Source organism: Dipodomys merriami, unplaced genomic scaffold, assembly GCF_024711535.1.
Source record: "Dipodomys merriami isolate MVZ:Mamm:240054 unplaced genomic scaffold, mDipMer1.0.p SCAF_6, whole genome shotgun sequence".
Taxonomy (NCBI): Eukaryota; Metazoa; Chordata; class Mammalia; order Rodentia; family Heteromyidae; genus Dipodomys; species Dipodomys merriami.
The window spans coordinates 18,170,340-18,189,897 of NW_027206179.1; positions in this window are offsets into that span (position 1 = coordinate 18,170,340).

Sequence of the window (19,558 nt, forward strand, 5' to 3'; positions counted from 1 at the left end):
GAAGTGCTGGCTGGGAGGTCATTGTCCAAGGCAGTGATTTCTGCAAGGTAGTCCCCACAGGGCTCAATTCCTTCTTCCACAAGGTGGAAATTATAGTGACCCGTATGCTAGAATGTGAGCAAAAAAGCTCAAAAGCTATGTACCTATGACCATCTAAGATGATGCTAAGTGAAATGAACTCCAAGATAGGGACACAAGAGGTCTTTGGTGTTGTTTTTAATGTACTATGTGATTTTTTGTTTCCTTTGTATGTTCTTCCCCCCTCCCCCATGGCATATCCCCTGTTGTCTCTGTATTTGATTTTGGTGTCCTGCATTGGTATATGCATTTGTCTAATTTGGGAAGGGGAAGGGGAATAACAAAATGCTGAAACAAGGACACAGGATGACCCATTGCAACAATGATACCCACAAGACACCATATTGGAAATGAACTTTACAACTTCGGGGGGTAGGGGGGTGGGGAGAGGAGTAGGAGAGGTGAGGGAGGGAAGGGATAGTGGGAGAACAACAAAGGAGGGGGTAACAATGCTCGACAAAAAATGTACTCATTACCTTACTCAGGTAACTGTAACCCCTCTGTACAGCATCTCTACAATAAAATAACATTAAAAAAAAGAATGTGGTAGAGACTGTGTGATACCTGGAAAACATTTTTAATTTTATTTTAAGTAAAAGTAATGATATTTTTTTAAATACAGTAAGACCAAGACACTGTGCATGGGGAACTTCAGGACTGGTATCACCTCTTTGGACTTCCCTGGGGAAACCCCATCCAAAATGAGAATTCACCCGGCCACTGGGCCCAAACCACCTCTGCTTACCATGTCACTTATTAACGAAAGGTGAAAGGCATCCAAGAGGTAGTCAGTTTCTCTTTTCTCATTTTTCTTCTGTGCATTTAGCCAAGTTTGTTTAATAAATAAGTTCTGGATCCAAGGGCTTCAAGCAGTAATGAGTAAACTAGCACCAGCAATGAGAACTGTGCTAAAACTGAGAATCAAGTCCTGAAACACAGCAGGCATGGAAGAACTCATACGCATACTGTCTCACACCTTAGCTGAAATTATATAGGTAAAACAGTCCTATCTCAGAATAAAGCAATAACTGTGATGTGTTCATACGAAAAATGTGTTTGGTGGAAGGCCATTTCCCAATAGTAAAGCACCCAACAAAAACTCATTTTATATTTATGTATGTATGTATGTCAGCCTATCCATAGGATAAGCCTATCCATACTCATCAATATACCCCTTTCTAAACCAGCCTTTTTCTTAGGCCTATACAAGCATGGAACAGCATAATACCTATTTTTTTAAGCATTTTAAATTATATATAGGGGTATATTGTAAGTGTAAAGACAAAGCAAGGGGAAAAACTCATTTTATTTCACTTCTAAAATTTCTCCAATTTTATGGATGTGTAATAAAGAAAAAACTGTAAGTATTTAAAATGTACCGTGTGATATTCTGTTATATTTTGTGAAGTAAATTATCATCTGCAAGCTAATTGGCATACTCATCACATCATCGTGTAGTTACCATTTTGTGTGTGCAGTGAGGATATTAAGAAGAAATCACTCAATAAAACTTAAGTGTACAATACAGTATTGTTAATTATAGTTGCCATCCTGTAACAAAGAGCCCCAGAATTGATTCTAAAGTTACTACAAAGTATGAATTTTAATAGAATCACTACAAATCATAATGAAATCTCTGTGTTGGATTTTTTGTGCTTTATTTCCCCTCCGTGATCAGGAGAACAGGGAAGGAGCTAGCAGATTGCAGTGAAGTTTTCTGGTGATCAACTTGTTTCATTTCTCACTTACCTAGACAGAAGCAACTCTGTTGATGTTCATGCCTCTGGACTTGCTGTCAGTCCGCCTGGTGTCCGGCCTTTTAACTACTCCCTCTCTTCCTTTAGCCTGCAGATAAAACAGTTCTGCTTCACATGCACTCAGGCCATCTCATAGTATGAACCTTTGAATTTCTGCTTTTCACTTTCACTGATGGCCCTCACCTGGCACCAAATGAAGCCTTTCATACTGCCAGAACAAGTTGCTTTATCTGTTTCTTCTCACCAGGTCCCACCAGGGACTTAGCTTGGTAGGTGACTTGCATAGCCCACTAAGAGTAGCAAGTGTATTTTTCCTTTTTCAACTCACGAAAAGTATGCTGTCATATGTGGGTGTTAAGCCTAAAATATAAACACATATGTGAACACATGTAGGATCCTATCAGATGATTAAATGTAGGATCATATAGGATCATTTAGTATCATCATCATCATCATATGAAACCCCTTTGAGCCACTAACCTTAAATAAACATGAACATTCAGAAGCTGAACCAGGTCTTACCTGTGGTATGGTACTAGTGGAAGACAATAGATAAATTGAGAGGACTAAGAGGGTAAAGAAAGTAAAAAAATATATATTTTATATATGTGAATAAAAATGGAACAAGAAAATCTGAGGAAAATTGTCTACTAAGGGGGGGGGGGGGGATGAAAAAGAATGATAGGGACGGAGATGCGTAACCAGACGCTTGTATACATAAAGGGACATGTTAAAATGAAACTCCCATGCACAATTTATTGATGCTAATAAATAAATAAATAAAATTTTGGTAAAGAAAAAATAAATGTTCCCATGCGCACTCTATAGAATTTCCCTATAGGTTCGTGTTCCTTTGGCCTTTTTTTTTTTTTGTCTCTGTTGATGGGGTTGCACATTTCCAAGTTACCACAGCTTGAAACTGTGTGTTTAAAAAAAAAAAATTTAACTAGAATTTCCCTGCTAGCACTTGAGCAGTCCAATTATCTGAGGCCAATTTCTTGCAGCAAAACATTCAGCAAAAATGACCTCTTTGGGAGACAAAATTTCCAGTCTGAACAAAAGTTCAAAAGTATACCTGGAACCGTGTTTGTCCCTGTCTCATTATACACCTATTCAAGCCTCTATAGGACAAGATCCAGGACACACAACCAACAAGCTTACATTTCCTAACAAATGGGCCAATGTCATTTTTTCTGATGGAGGCATAGAATTCCATTGTGTATATATACCACATTTTCTTGATCCATTCATCCACTGAGGGGCATCTGGGTTGGTTCCATATCTTAGCTATAGTAAATAGTGCTGCAATAAACATAGTCGTGCTGGTAGCTTTAGTGTGGTCTTGTTTGTGAACATTTGGGTAAATGCCCAAAAGTGGGATTGCTGGGTCATAAGGGAGCTCTATGTGGAGTCTTTTGAGGAACCTCCATACTACTTTCCAAAGTGGTTGAACGAGTTTACACTCTCACCAACAATGCAGTAAGATTCCCTTCTGTGCACATCCCCTCCAGCATCTGTTGTTTTTAGAGTTCTTGATTCTAGCCATTCTAACTGGGGTGAGGTAGTATCTCAATGTTGTTTTGATTTGCATTTCTTTTATGGCTAGGGAGGTTGAGCATTTCTTCATGTGTCTATTGGCCATCCTTCTTTCTTCTTCAGAGAAGTTTCTCTTTAAGTCTTTAGCCCACTTATTTATTGGGCAGTTGTTTCTTTGAGGATCTGTTGTTGGAGGATTTAATTTTTTAAGTTCCAAGCATATTTTAGATATGAGACCCTTGTCTGTTGTATGACTAGTGAAGATCTTCTCCCACTCCATAGGCTTTTGATTGATCTTGCTAGCTATGTCCTTTGCCATGCAGAAGCTCTGCAACTTCATGCAATCCCATTTTGACAGCTAATTTTTAAAAAGAAAAACACTCAGCTGGCAAAGCAGAACGTGACTCTACGTCCTATCCAGCCTCAGGTCACCAATTCACCTGCTGCATCCCTCTCATAGGGACTCGGGGTGGTGTTGGTCCCCTCTCCAGTGTGGTCACGATTTGACCCACACCACCCTCGCTCCCTACAGGACACCAAGGTGAACTACAGCTGAAGTTCAAGTGCTGCAAGAGGGTTTCATAGTGGATTATCTGGGATGAGAAGGAGGAATGGAATAAGACTTGGAACCCTTTGATCTAGGGCTTCCAGCCCTCCTGATGGGCACTACTGACCACTGGTCACATTGCTTGAGGTCCCTCAAACTCACCGCACTGCTGAAAACTAGTGATGTATGCCTTAGAAATATGGATTCCGTAACTGCTCGGACATCCTTTTGGGATTAAGAGCTGAGTTTAGCCCTGGTTGTTCAAAATCCTGTCTTAAAGCATTGTCTGGAGCATACTTTGGAGAATGGAGCCTCTGGGAATCAATTTAAGAATTTGTGAGTCTGTTGGGGAGAAAGCTGTCCATTCCTTCCTGTCTGGCCCCCAACCTGGTATGACTCACAAGTGAGAGTCTAGGGGAGCAGGAGAAAGCTCCGGAGAAGTGGGGCATTTATGTAGGTTCTGTGGGCCAAGTATTGTGCTAGGCAGTTCACTTGAATTATCTGTTCTAAAAATCACCATGGTTTAGTAAAAGTAGTAACTATGTTTTGCATAGGAGGAAACAGACATTCAGAGTGGTTACTTAACCGTGAGTAAATGATTCAAATCCAGAGGTTATCCCATGATCCTGTCCTCTCTGGGGCAGTTTTAAATAGTCTCTGTCAAGAAGCAAGTCTCCAACTTCCCCTGTTACACAGTGAGAGGAATGGGGAAGGATTTGAGTAGATCAGATTACCAAGGTTCTACCGCACAAACGACTGCCTATCACTTTCAGTGACAGTGTTCAAATCTAACTCAAAGTGGTTTTGTGGCTACCATCATCTGCAAGGCTCTCTCTACCCTGTTCAAGGTTGTAGAGCCTGGTTTTCCATTTGCAGGGTTGAAATGATGAGATTAAACTATTATCAAGTAAAACCACATGCACTCTTGATTTTAAAATATCTCTGCTCTCAAATGGCTTCTCTGGAGGAAAGGGGGCTATAAATCCCCTAAATAAATAATAATAAATGTTCTGGTCTGTGTCTGTTATCACAGAGAGATTACTTTGCCATGCTGGCACTTAGCAAATGAGAAATGTCAAAACAAATAAACTGCCTAATCCATATTGGATCATGACAAATTGATTTGGAAATCCTGTTTTCTCCTATCAGGTGTTGCTTCTGAGATGGATTGTCTCACATTTTTTATACTGGCTCTGGGGCCTTTGACTCGTGTGATTGAGAACAGAAAGGCAATCTAGCAGTTCTAGAAGGTATCTGACAAAATAGTTTAAAAAAAGTTTTTATCATTCTTGTCTCGAATTGATATTTTATGTCACCCTTGTATAGGAGACATGACTACATCAACATTTTATGCTGGGAAAAATAGGCCTAGTATCTCTAACCATTTCCACCATCATCTACTTTTTAGTCTTTCATCCTGAATATCTATTAAGAACGTATCTTCTTGAAAATTATGCAGAATTTTAATCACTTTGGTAGCTATCATCATGCAATTACTGCTGAAGAGATTCTTGAATTACTTGTGTTATCTTTGAAAAGAACTTGTGGGAAGCTGTTTCCTGCCCTAGCAAATTAAGACATTTATGTTAATATTTATGATCATATTTTTAGATATTTTCTTACATCATTCTTAATTTGCTGCTTTCTTATGCAGTTAATAATGCTAATAATAGATAACAACATACAATGTACCTCTTTGGGTTGTTAAATCATCATTGCCTGGAAGCCGCAACCTCATGGCAAGGTAGATGCTATTATTATGAACCTACCTGTGACGGGGAAATAGATAAGCAGACTCAGAAACTTGCCTAAGGGCATAGGTGAGAAGTGATTTGAACCCAGGCTCTCCAGTTAACTAGTTCCTGCTACCATGCCTTCATTAATGAGTGAAGGAAGTTCCACTTTCTGTCTTGGGATGCACTTTAAACCATTTTGCTTTCCTTGCAAATTTTTTTTTTGGGGGGGGGGGTGGTCGTGGGGCCTGAACTCTGGGCCTGGGCGCTGTCCCTCAGCCCTTCAACTCAAGGCTAGCACTCTACCACTTGAGCCACAGCGTCACTTCCGGCTTTTTTTCTTTTTGCTTATGTGGTGCTGAGGAATCGAACCCAGGCCCTCGTGCATGCAAGGCAAACGCTCTACCACTGAGCCACCTTCCCAGCCCTCTTTCCTTGCAAATTTAAAACTAAGTCAAACTAAGGAATCAGAGCAGGAATTGATGAAGCCATTTTACACAGATGAAGTGACGATCAAACTCCTAACTGGATGGAAAGAAACATCAGTAAGCAACAGGTATTTCTAAGCTCACATCCTCCTCTCTGGGTTAGTTCTGCTTGATGTTAACCTCAGCTCACAACCGTTGTCATTTTTGCTTGTGTTTCATATTCCTTTTGGAATATGAACCATTTTTCTGGTAAAAGTTCTCAAAGAAGTGAGGAACAAAAAGGAACATACCTGATCATAATAAAAGCTATCTCTGACTGACCTACAACCTACATCATATAAAGGGTGGAAAACTAAAATCACTTGCTCCAAAATCAAGAATAAGGTAAGGGTGTTTGCTCTTCCTGCTCTTTTGCAATATAGCACTAGAACTGCTAGCCATTTCCAAATAAGAACCAGGTCCAGCCAGGAGGAGGTACACAAAATAAATACCCCCAGATGAGTACTTTTTCTGAAATAGTGGTAATAATAACTTCATGGTAAAATCTGTACTTTTTATAAAAGTGTAGGACACTATTAAGATTTTTCCCAGGAATATTGTTATGAAAATATATTTTTCTGCAGTGTCTTCTGAATAATGTAATAAAAGAGTTGAGTAATTTTTGGAATATTCCATGTTCCCCACTGAGTATGGATTTTGTGAAGCTCAGTGTAAAAGTGAAACATAAATCCAATTAAAATACCATTCACAATTTTTGAAGATTTTAAGAATGCAAGATCTGAAAGAAAATAAATGTGTCACAAATAAACATGCTATTAAATAAGGAGGACATTACTGCCAATCAACAAAGACATTTTCAATTTCAGCAGTACACATTTGACATAAGAAAAAAAATTATGAATTTAATTAGAAAAATACAAAGGTCCCAATAGCCAGATGAAAAAACATGGTGAGATGTTCATGAGTGAGAAAATACAGCTGTCTAAATACTTGGAGAATGTCAAAGAATTAAAGAAATGCACCTTAAATTATAAAATTCTGATCTTAACCTATTAAGCTTACCAATCCACTGACAGGGAAAATGTAATGATTTTCTGAAGTATGATTTGGAAATGCATGAAGAGATGGAAATGAGAGGAAAGGAGAATGAAAGGAAAGGTATTTTTTAATGTATAGCATATAGCTAAGAGGATGAGATTCTTTAGTGTTTCCTCCCTTTTACTTTTCTGTTTCTCAAGTTTTACATAATAAGATATTTATAAGACAAATGAAACCACAATAACATAAAAACTACTTTTAAATAAGCTAAACATAATGCAAAGTTTTAAACTAGACAATCTCTAATTGACTTCTACTTATAAACAAATCCATTATCTAACAGTGTTACTGTTCACTTTCCCACAATGGCTACACAAGGATAGGAACTCAAACACATCTCCATCATTGGTGAGACCATGCATGCGCTACCACAAACTTCAGGTTTCTATGAAACCCCATAAATTGTGGCCCCAAAACTAGGCCTTCAAACACATAAGACTTCAATCATTGATTCAATTTAGTTTATTCTCTTGTTAGGAGAGAAAAATAAGCCACATAGTTCATTCTAATAAAATAAAACCTAAAGCACAATTCATGGGTTTAGGTTTCATTTCTGGTCCTTGAGTTTTGTCTCTCCCTTATTGGATCATTTAAAACTGGGAAGTCTTCCTGTGCCTGTTTCTTCATTTTCATGTGATTCATTGGGAACCTTAAGGGAATACCATCAAAATTTGCTTACTTCGTCCCAATGAAGGTAAGATTGCTTTGGGGAGATTGCTTCTTAGAATAGAAATCCCATTATTTCTATATATCATCATCAAGACGATCATACACTACAGAGACAAATTCCCAATCTAATTAATCATCACTCTCACTTTTTGCACCTCAAAGTTAGAAGAATTTTTCAGTTTACCATATATTTGTAAAATGGGAAATTAAACATACCTTGGTGACTCAAACCCTTTTTTCCGCTGTCTTCTTAATTGCATTTACCTCAGCCACAGGTTTAAGTTTATCACAACACTATAGATCATTCATTGCCAAAGTCACTTGAGCAATCACTTGAAAAGCTAAAGTTCACCCATAGTAAATGTCTTCTCAAATTGTTACCTTCCATTATATGCATTCTTTCCACTGACTTTTTCCCATCCAAATCAAAGTCTGTAATGAATCTCCATTTGCACTCTTTTGTTCAATGCTCTTTGGGCTTTGAAATTATTATTATTATTGTTATTATTGTTATTATGTTTTAAACTTTCTTCCTCCAACTGAGACCCAAATCTTTATGTTTTCTTATGCTATCTATTCTTCTAAACACATCTTTGCTTATTTATAGAATCCTTTGCCACTTCCAATCCTTTTACAAATTCTGGGACATTTTTTTTAGTCTCTTAGCTCCTCCAGTATTTCTAGATGAGTTGAGCATGAGATGTTCATGCAATTTCATGGTAGGCAGTGCAAAGAAACAGTAAGTAACTATCCAAAGTAGTCCAGGCAGTTCCTCCCTTCTCTCTCTTTTCCAGACTACTCAACCCACAGCCCAATCACTAGATTTCTTTGCCATGCTACTTAATGACTACTTGTCAACTGGGAGTTAACCATGGTTTGATTCTTACCCTCTCACAGTTATTTCAGTAATTTCACCTCTCTCTGAACTGAGCTTGCTTCTGGTCTCCACTATGCACCTAGTGTTTCAATATCAAGTTTCTAATTCACCAAAACCAATTGTAAAGAGTCACAATCCAAAATCTTGATGACTAACTTCCATTTAACAAATCATACACTGGACCTACTTCAAAAAGTAACTTCTGTTCATTGTCCATCCTGGTCTTCTCAGTTAATACATCTATTCTTCACATTCACAGCACTCAGAACCCATATGATAATCACGAGCTTGGAGGACACGGTTTCGGAGATTCTTAGAAATGTCATTTTCTATGCTGGAGGCAGTAGTTCTTATCAGTTCTTCTGCCTTGGGTTGGCCATCTTTGATTATAAACCATCAGGGTGGGAAGGAAAACGTGGGAAGACAACCAGAAAAGCCAAAATGTCTCAAAATAGAAGTCTGAGTGACAGGTAGGGACTTGAAAAAACATTCAAAAGCATGGAACAGGCTCTCTTAGACACATGAATTATTTCTTAACACACTTATGGACTTAGCCAGACACTGTCCAACATGCTTCCTCCATAATTTGAACTGACTCCTCCAATCATAATATAGAGTAGGTGAGTAGAGACTTCAGTTCAGCTTCATGAAACAGAAAACACAAGCTAAGAGAGAGTAAAGCAACTCTCTTCTATGCAGTGCTGTGACTATGAAGAATAAATTTTTAATGGAGAAGGTTAGGATGGACAATTAATGGAAATCCTTTCTCAAAATAGACCCAGTATAGGATCTGTTCAAATGGAAGTTAGTCAACAATAATAAGCAGTGACTAGATAATCATTTGGAAGCCAGGCTCTCCTTACCGCATGAAGAGGGGGGCCTCCTCTTTGTTCATGTGCCCCCAAAGAGGTGAAAGGAAGAAGCAAGGATAGAAGTCCAGGCTCCCTTCCTTTAAGGATACTTCCTGGAAAATCCCTACCCCATTTCTGCTCATATCACTTTGGCTAGACTTTAATTATATGGTCATACTAGTAGTGAAAGAGATTGGGGAATTCAGTTTTATTCTAGGAAATTCTAGGAAATGCTAGCTGGGGAGCTAGCATTTGGACATTTTATGATTAGAGAAGGGAAAGTGGATATTGAGAGAAAACTGTCAATGTCTGCCAAAGAACCAATCATTAAATAATGATCTGAATAATTTCATGGCACATGAAATCTGACCGCCTCTCCTTCTTATGCTTGCTATAGAGTTTGCTGAACTGACTAATTAGTTTTGTCCTAAAATCAAAACCATGACCACAAAAGAGGAATTTTTGATAATCATATACATCTGTATTTATCATGAAGATCATATGTACAATTCATGTGATTCATACTAAATGACCTATGTACAGCATTCCACATAGAAAAATATGTTAATATCCATGACAACTGATTACTTAGATTTAAGTAATGTTTTGATAAAGATATTTTTTTAATGTTCATCTCTATCCTGCTCAGACATTAGCATCACTGGGAGAGCTTGAGTTTGTTGAAGCTGCGATTTGCCTCACCATCTTGTGATAATTTCAATGCCCTAGATATGCAGAAAGAACAATGTATTAATTCAGACCAATTAGTCCAGAACTTAGTGGGGGGATTCGAAAAAAGGAATAGGACTGAGGCTCACTGTATCTTTGCAATGCAGATTCTAAAAGCACAGAACTCCATTTGGTAACTGAGACCCAAGTCTGAAAAGACAAGTATTAAACAATGCTTCGCTGATGCTTTTAATTGCACTCAGGGGTAAAGTACAATTAACAAAATGTGTGATGTGATTGATCTCTATGTATGGAAGACTTTTGCTCTAAATAAAGTAAGTCACTAAGGTGAATTAAATACATTTCTGACTCTTCTCTGAAATCGCTCACTTTTTTTTATTTCTTGTAGGTTAATTATATAAAGCAATTATGATGATACAATGTGCAGCACCAAAATACTTTTGAAGTGCAGAGGGAAGGAGGTTAAGACACTTGACATGATAAAGAAAATAAAGAAAAAAACTATTACTGGAGGGCTGAGGATGGAGCTCAGAGCACTCGACTGGCATTCATGAGGCCCTGGTTTCAAGTCCCAGCACCACAAAAGAAAAGGAAAGGAATAATGGTGACCCTTTAATGTTTTCACCAAGGCCTTGGGAGTGGCATCTCAAAATCACCCATTGTTCTTTCTGATTATCATGCTCCCAGCCTTCTAAGTGAGAGGACAGGTGTAGATATAATCTCTCCCCAGCAAAAACAGTATAGATGCAAAGACGGCTGCTAAGGCATGCAAGAACTGGGCTAGAGCTTGCTCTGCACTGGTGGCTGATATCTGCTGAATCACTTTGAGGCACGAAGTCCTGCAGACATTGGACCAATAGTTTCCAGGTCCCTGTCATTCTCCAGAACCCTTAATTCCTACCCAGTACCTACCTAGAAAACAAAACAAAACTAACTCAGCTTTCCTGTCCAAACCATTGCATTGGTTCTTCCTTGACCCTCCATCATCCCAGAATAGCAGCAATGGCTGGAGGGAAAATCCTCAATCTGAACCTCTCCTGGGTCCTCCTGCCAAATCAAATACATTCAGTGAGGGTAACATGGCCCAGTGCATTCATAGGAAGCATTGAACACGGAAAACACCTGCCCAAGGACCTCTTTTTTGACAGAGGTGGATATAGTCAGAGGGTGGATATTTTTTCAATAATCTAAAAACCAAAATAAATATCAGAGCCGCTTATAGCTCAAGTGGGAAATGCCACAAAAAGACAAATACTGCTGGGCCCCAGTGGTTCACACATCTAATCCTAGCTACTCAGGAGGCTGAGTTCTAAGGATCGCAATTCCAAGTCAACCTGGACAGGAAAGTCCATGAGACTCTTATCGCCAATTAAATACCAGAAAACCTGAAGTGGTACTGAGGCTCAAAGTGGTAGAGTGCTCCCAACTCATGAGTTCAAGCCCCAAGACCAACCCTTCCCCCAACCAAAAAACAAAAGACAAATACTGAGAATCACCAAGGAAAAGTGAAGGACTCATTGATAAAGTGAGACTCAAGTGTGGCTCTGACAGAACTAAGCATCGTGAATATAGTGAGGGGCAGGGTCCACAGCCTTGGAGGGGGACCAAAGCAAATTGGGGGTTTTGTCCTGGCTAACTGCACTGTGCTGGGGACTCTCACTGAGAAACCATCTGAGGATGACTGTAGAGGAGAGAGGCTGAGGGTCTAGGAAAACATTTAACCAGAAGCAAAAGAAGACAAGAAAGACTGATTGAACCAAAGAGGTTAAGAATGTCTTAGGCAAATTGTGTACCAAATGCTCCCTATTGCTTACTGGTTTCATTCAACCTGTCCATGTTGTGCTGCTTCCCTTTTCTCTTGGAACAGGGAAGGGAGGGTCAGCAGAAGCAACAGCCAACTCTGGCCCATTTGAGTCAGGTGGAAAGCCAGAGAAAAGAGCAGGCCTCTGAAGGAGGCAGCTTGCTGGCCTTCCCCTTGCTCCAGCCAGAAGCAAATGCTGAAGCTGCCATCTTGTTACTACCAGGTGGTCAACAGGAAGACCACAGCCATATAATAAAGATAGGTGATAGGGGTGGGAAGATAGCTCAGTGGTAGAGTGCTTGCCTTGCATGCATGAGGCCCTGGGTTTGATTCCTCAACACCACATAAGCAGAAAAAGCCAGAAGTGGCGCTGTGGCTCAAGTGGTATTGCGCTAGCCTTGAATTGAAGAGCTGAGGGACAGCACCCAGACCCAGAGTTCAGGCTCCACAATCAACAACAGAAAAAAAAGGATGGGTGACAGAATGAAAAGAGGAAGAGGCTGGGACACAGGGACAACGTGAACCACTAGTCCACCAACACCTTGTGTTATAGAGAGAAATACACCGCTGCTGGGCTAAACTACTTCACATGCAGGCTATAGCACTGAGAAGCCAGAAGCTCAGTAATTACGACATGATAGTACTTCCTGAGTTGCAAAGTGATAAGAGACTGGAGTCCGGGACACCTGTATAACAGAACAATTGATTGCTCTGCACATTGTGTCTGCTCACAGGTCTTAGCTACAGACCCTCATGAAGATAACTCAAGCATCCTCCAAACGCCTGATAGCCAGGCACCCTGGAAACACATCTACATGCCTGGCTTCTCCGAGACTGCGATCTGAGGATTGATGTTTAAAGCCACACTGGGCAGAGAAGTCTGTGAGACTCTGATGTCCATTTATCCAGCCAAAAGCCAGAAGAGGAGATACGACTCAACTGGTAGAGCATCAGCCTTGAATAAAAAAAGCCAAGTGAAAGCGGAAGGCCTAGCAAGCCCAGAACCAACACACACACACACACACACACACACACACACACACACACACACACACACACACACACACACACACACACACACACACACACACACACACGTCTTGATAGACTCAGAATACAAATGTGATAAAATGCTTAGTGCTTCCATCCTGAGCAAGGGACTGCTTCTGCCATATAGATAAACAATGAAGAACAGAAGGAAAGAGACTAAATTGAATCATGTTAGAGCTCTAAGATTTCAGGTGATATTAAAACCACAAACTGGCACTTATAAATGACGAGAAACCCGCAGGATACCAACACATTTGCTGATTAAAGTTTGAAAGGAAACATTAAAAGTCAGCAGTTACAGATAATGTCTGAAGAATGTCAGGTGAGCTGAAGAGAGACAAATCGGAAAATGCTATATTTTCCAGCTCGTGAAGAAGTACTGAGAATCTAACACCTGGCTGCTGAAATCAACTATCTCCCTCGGGATTCTCTGTAGTCACTTATTTCTTGCTATGGCACCCTTGGCTATCTTTGAACTGGAACTCCTCCAACTTCTATGTCCTCTGTTCTGGGATTTCAGGCACGCACCCCTATGCCTGGCGATGTATTTATTGCTTGAAGAGGGCAGCGCTTGAACTTCTAAACCAACTGGTCAGAGCATACATGGCCTCATATCCATAATGAACGCTGCCAAACAAAGACTTGGACCTGCAGAAGGCTTGAGATGCTGGAGAAGTCACACTGACAAGAGTTTGCCTTTCTCCCACCCATCCCTGGCCCTTCCTGGAGGTCTGGTTGTCATCTTGATCATCATAACACCATTGCGAATGCAGTTATCAATCCCCTTCCATATGAGCAAACAGATATTCAGAGAAGTTCAGGCCATGAAAAAGTCTTCTGAGAATGGCGAACTCTTCTTTTTGTTAGAGTTTTCTGCTCCTTTCAATGTCACCCACCGACTAGTCCCTGTCCACTCTGAGTGGCTTTGTGGTGACAGGACATGTTGATCTTAGCACGGTTTTGGGGGTACCCTTTTCTTCTCCAAACCCTTTGCAGAGACCACACTCCAAACCTGACCTTCCTACATCCCAGCTATTCATTTCATGACTGATATGCTAATAATTAGATGATCTAGAAAACATAGCTCTGCTAACATAAGCAAAAGAATATTTGTGTTTGCTTCCATCAACAAAATCGTAAGTCAGGGATTATCAGCATCATCAGTGCTAACCTTGGATGTCCCCAAGTCATCCAGTTTTGGTCTGCAAAGATAGAACTCTTTTCATGGTCATGCTACTGTAGTGTTATCTGTTTGTCTGTTGTTTTCCTTGAAGGGAACAGGTCATTTGATTTATTTTTTAAAAAGAAATAACCACTAAATCATAGTACATCTTCCCATCATTCTTGCAAGGAAAAGTTTATCTGAAAGGTGAGAGAGCATTAATCTCCTTATAACTCAAAGCAACTGTACAACATGTCTTTTCTCAGACATGGCCATTGTACCAATTTGGTGTAGCACCAAAACAACTATTCAGCATATTTTTAAATCCACTCGTGTGGGTTTAATAAGATACAGAGGCCTTCTTGCTTCATTTTGGAGTTCTTTTGGTGAAAGTGGTCTGGCACTGGCTCCTGTGTCTACTGTTCATGTGCGACTATGAAGATCATGAGGACTCAGAACCCAGGGCACAGTCCCTGTCTTCCCCACCATCATTTTTTTGCAACATTGGTCCAAATGTCAACACAGTGGAAAATGCACATCTGTTACCAGTGATAAAATTTGACCTTTCCAGAGAAAAATAGAAATTTAGAAAGCTTGTATCACCACTGGGAGCTTTCCAATATGTACAATTTTTTCTGATAAAATTAATAGTGATATTAACAAATGCAATCTTTACCATTGTCCTGAAAAATGTCACAATAATTGGAAGGTCTTCATAACTCTGTGAGCCAAGTTTATCAATTAGCAAAGAACATTATAAAACATGTTTTAAGAAGCTATTTAAAGTACAAGGACTACTTGATTTCAGGGGAACAGACTACGAAAAGCTCACTGATGTTTTCAAGTTCTACATTGCAATTAACCTTTGAAAAACTGATACACATCTCACCTGTCAAATCTGGGTACAGTATCAAAGAATTACATATACAGCCACTTATAAAGAAAAAACTTGAAATGGCCCTTCATTTTCCACATCAAAGTTGAGCATATTGCAACAGACTTACTCAGGAACCATCTAGACACTAAAGGGAAGTCCATGATATTTTTTTCACTAAGATTTTGGTTTAGTTCTTTAGATTTAAAGATTTTTCTCAGCCGGGCACCAGTGGCTCAGGCCTGTCATCCTAGCTACTCAGGAGGCTGAGATCTGAGAATTGCAGTGCAAAGCCAGCCCAGGCAGGAAAGTCCGTGAGACTTCTTTTTTTTTTTTTGGGGGGGGGGAGGGAGGGTCCAGTTGTGGGGCCTGAACTCTGGGCCTGGGCCGCTATCCCTCAGCTCTTCAGCTCAAGGTTAGCGCTGTACCTCTTGAACCACAGCACCACTTCCAGCTTTTTTCTTTTTGCTTATGTGGTGTTGAGGAATTGAACCCAGGGCCTCAGGCATGCAAGGCAAGCGCTCTACCACTGAGCTACCTTCCCAGCCCCCCATGAGACTCTTACCTCCAATAAACCACTAGAAAACTGTAAGTGTCACTGTGGCTCAAGTGGTAGAGTGCTAGCTTTGAGCTGAAGAGCTGAGGGACAGTGTCCAGGTCCAGAATTCAGGCCCTAGGACCATAAACACACACACACACACACACACACACACACACACACACATTCAAGTGCTCAGGCATTAACTAACTAGCCATGTGTTCTTTTCCATGATTATAGGGAATGGAGATTGCATGGAGAATTAGGTTAATCAGTGATAGCTTGGCTAATCCAAGAGGCTATAATAGAGTCACAAGGGTCCTTCAAGGGTCCTTGGATGTGAAAGAATAGAGAAGAGTCCGTGTCAGAGAGATGCTATGTGAGAATTACCCAGAAACCCACTGCTGGGATTGAAAGATTATCCGTGTCATAAATCCAGATCTGTAGCTCCCTTTAACTCCTGGAAAAGGCAAAAGAATAATAACAAAATAATCATAATAATAGTACATCCTCTCGTGGCATCACCTCTTTGAACCCCGTGGTAACCATTTTGGATTCCTGTCTTCTGTAAACCAGAAGATACTAAGGTGTGTGTTGCTTGAAGTCACAACGTCAAACTTCCTCAAGGCCTGTGACCCTAGACATAAGCTCATGCAAGACAATCATTGTACTCCCACCTCTAGTTTCCAACTCTTCCACACAGTAGGGAGAATGCTAGATTGCTGGCTTAGCATGCTATAAAACCCAGAACAGGCCATTTAGTGGATCTCATAACATGAGAAGGATTGAGAAAGGGAGAGGTACTCACAGCTGGGCTGCTGGCCACGCTTTATGACAATCCCTTCCTCTCCTGGAGAGGGCAAGCTGCTTTGCATTTCCCCTGCAGCTGGGACTCTGCAGGATGCCGTCCCCAGCTGAGTGGCCTCTGACAAGAGTTTAAGAATCACACCAGGGCGGGGAACTGTGACTTACCTGACACCAGGGCTAGAGGTCTCAAGGGGAGTCGGGAGAAGCAGAAGAGAAAGAGAAACAGGTGGTCAGGCCAACTCTATGTGTGCAGAGTCTTCAGTCTCTGGTCTAAATTGTTCCTGTCTCTGCAGAAGTCTCCTAAGGTGTGTTCCCTGAACAACTCTGGAAAGAGAGTGATCATTTCCTGTCATTTCATGCAGAATCGTGATGGGGGAGGGAGGACAGCTTTTCTCAGAGTCACAGTAGAAGGCGTTAAAAGGTATCAATAAAGTTGACTGTTCAATTGAGAATAAAAAAAACACCGTCTCTAAATGCTCCAACAGTGCTCACGCTATTAAAAATAATCTCTCTCATACCTGTTTTAAATTCATTTAGAACCAAATAGAAGTTTTCTCTTTTCTTCTGCGCCCAAGAGTAAAAATAAGAGGAAGAAAAGCGAAAGTTTAAAAAAAGAAGAAAAAAAAGCAAAATTGGATTGAAAAACAAATTAACCAGCTAGATAAATTGCAAAAGAAAACTCAAAACAGGTTTTAAAGGAAGAGAACATAAAGAATTGCAGAGCAATAGAATTTAGGAACTAGAAGTATCTTTTATTCAATAGACCCCTTCTGTGAATGGGTGCTATTAATGGATATTCAAAAGGACTACACAGCTAAATGTTCACCTGCACTTTTTCTCTTATATCTCAACAGCAGTAGCAAGTGCTGGCAGAACATTAGACAAATGAGAACAGGAAACAGCTGGTTAGAATATGCTGGGGTATTCAAGTCATAGCCTGTGGCACTATGTATACTCCCAGGTGCAATGAGATTCTGATGAGAATGAAGGCAGGGCAGGCATCTGAAGCCTGACACCTCCTTGGCCCTCACCTTGCTATTCAGTTTGCAGTGCGCATGTCTTCAGTATGCAGTTGGTGCCTGCAGACCCAGCAGCGGTTCTGGCAAACAGAAAGTGACTTCTGTGTAGTGGTTGAACTTGAGCTTTGTTGGACACAGAATTCACTCATTTGATAAGCATTTATTGATGACTGTGGGATCTCAAGTCTATGCTATAAAGAAAAGACAGGAAAGCCAATAAGTCCTGCTGTCTGCATTCAAAAAGCTCATAATCTAATGAAAATGAATGTAAATCTGCTAACTTCTAGGGAAGATCGACATCTAACTTTCGTCCCTTCTGCTCAGAGGCAACTTGTTCACAGGGCCAGCGATATTCTACCATTTTTAGAGGAAGCTAGGCATCAGAGTCACAGCAACTAAACTTTAATCATCTGATTTTGGGGGGGGGGTTGATTGTGGGGCTTGAACTCGGGTCCTGGGCACTGTCCCTGAGCTTTTGTGCTCAAGAGCCACAGCTCTGCTTCTGGTTTTCTGGTGGTTAATTGGAGATAAGAGTTTCAGGGACTTTCCCTGACCAGGCTGGCTTCAAGCCACGATCCTCAGATCTCAGCCTCCCGAGTAGCTCACACAAGTATGGGCCACCAGTTGTGCTTGGCAATAATTTGGTATTTTAAAAATGACATCCAAGTTAACAGAAGCCTGCAGAGGCCGCATTGGGGAAGTACAGAGAGAGAAAAGGGAGAAGATGGAAACTAAATACTCTTTCTATGTCTTTGTCTCAAAGACGAGGAAGAGGATGTCCCTTTATTCTTAAGAAGATCCAGGACCTGCCCGGGAGGCCAAGCACGTACCTCATTCCCACTGCAAGACTTCATTTATAGCATCCTCCTATTTCTAAAAATGGATTTCTGTAAAATGTTTCATAACGTGTACTGGTTTCTTTGGGGGTCTGCCTATGCATAATAGCTGCATAAAAAAAAGACATTAATAACTTCTCTGTTAATGGGTTTTTCAGAGTCTCCCAAGACTCACCTTGAACATTATACCTTCCTCCCACTTCGCCCCTGGCTAAATATTGATTGCCCTTGTAAGGCATCTCAGGACACACGACCAAGTTAAAGACGGTCCTTTTGAGACACAGCTTGTCTCGCTGTGCACAAGGCAAGTTCACAAGACAAGCAAACTAAGTGCCATCTTCTCAGGTGTCATTTTACCTGAGACCTGCCAAGCTGTCAGCACACAGAAGAGCTGGCCCTGCCTCCCAGAGGGAGAATATCAGTGGCAGGGGGGGGGGGGGGACAGCATAGGAGCGGCATGAAGCTTGTGATCCCTTAGTCAAGGTGTTCATCCACTCACCTGGCCATCACTTTCAAAGGCTGAAGTGCAGGGCCCAGAATGTTATTATGCTGTATTTGAAACCCATAGAAGAGAGGCAAAAGACTCAATAGACTGTATTAGTATATGAGATTGATATCAACAGTGTTACGGTTACCAGAAAGAAATCAATACTATATCTGTGCTAAAATTCTCATCACATCTAATGAGTTTTATCATTTCAGAATATTTGTTGGTTAATTCTTGATAAGAACCAGGTAAACTCTATTTATTCTACTTGATCTCCTTGTTGTTTTAATTGGAAATAATAAAGGGCTTTTGTGGCAAAGATTGCAGTTCAAGGCCAGCCTGGGCTAAAAAATCCCTAAGACTCCATCTCCCAACTAACCTACAAAAAGCCAGGCTGGAAGCATGGCTCAAGACTCTTACCTCTAACCAGCCAAACACTAGAAGTGGTACTTTAACTCTAGAGCACCAGCCTTGGGCAGAAGTGTTCAGGGACAGTGCCCAGGCCTTGAGTTCAAACCTCCTTGAATACCAACTGGGACAAGCCATCCCAGCAATGAGCACCTAGACTTAGCCAGTCTGGGGAACAAGGGACCATGGAGAGGAGTAAGAGATGATGTCACATCAGCTACTTTGTGCCTGCCCTTTCAAAATTAACCAGAGCCGGGAGGTCAATAGAAGTAAGAAACCTGCCCATCTAGTGTCCATACCTGTCTACCTATC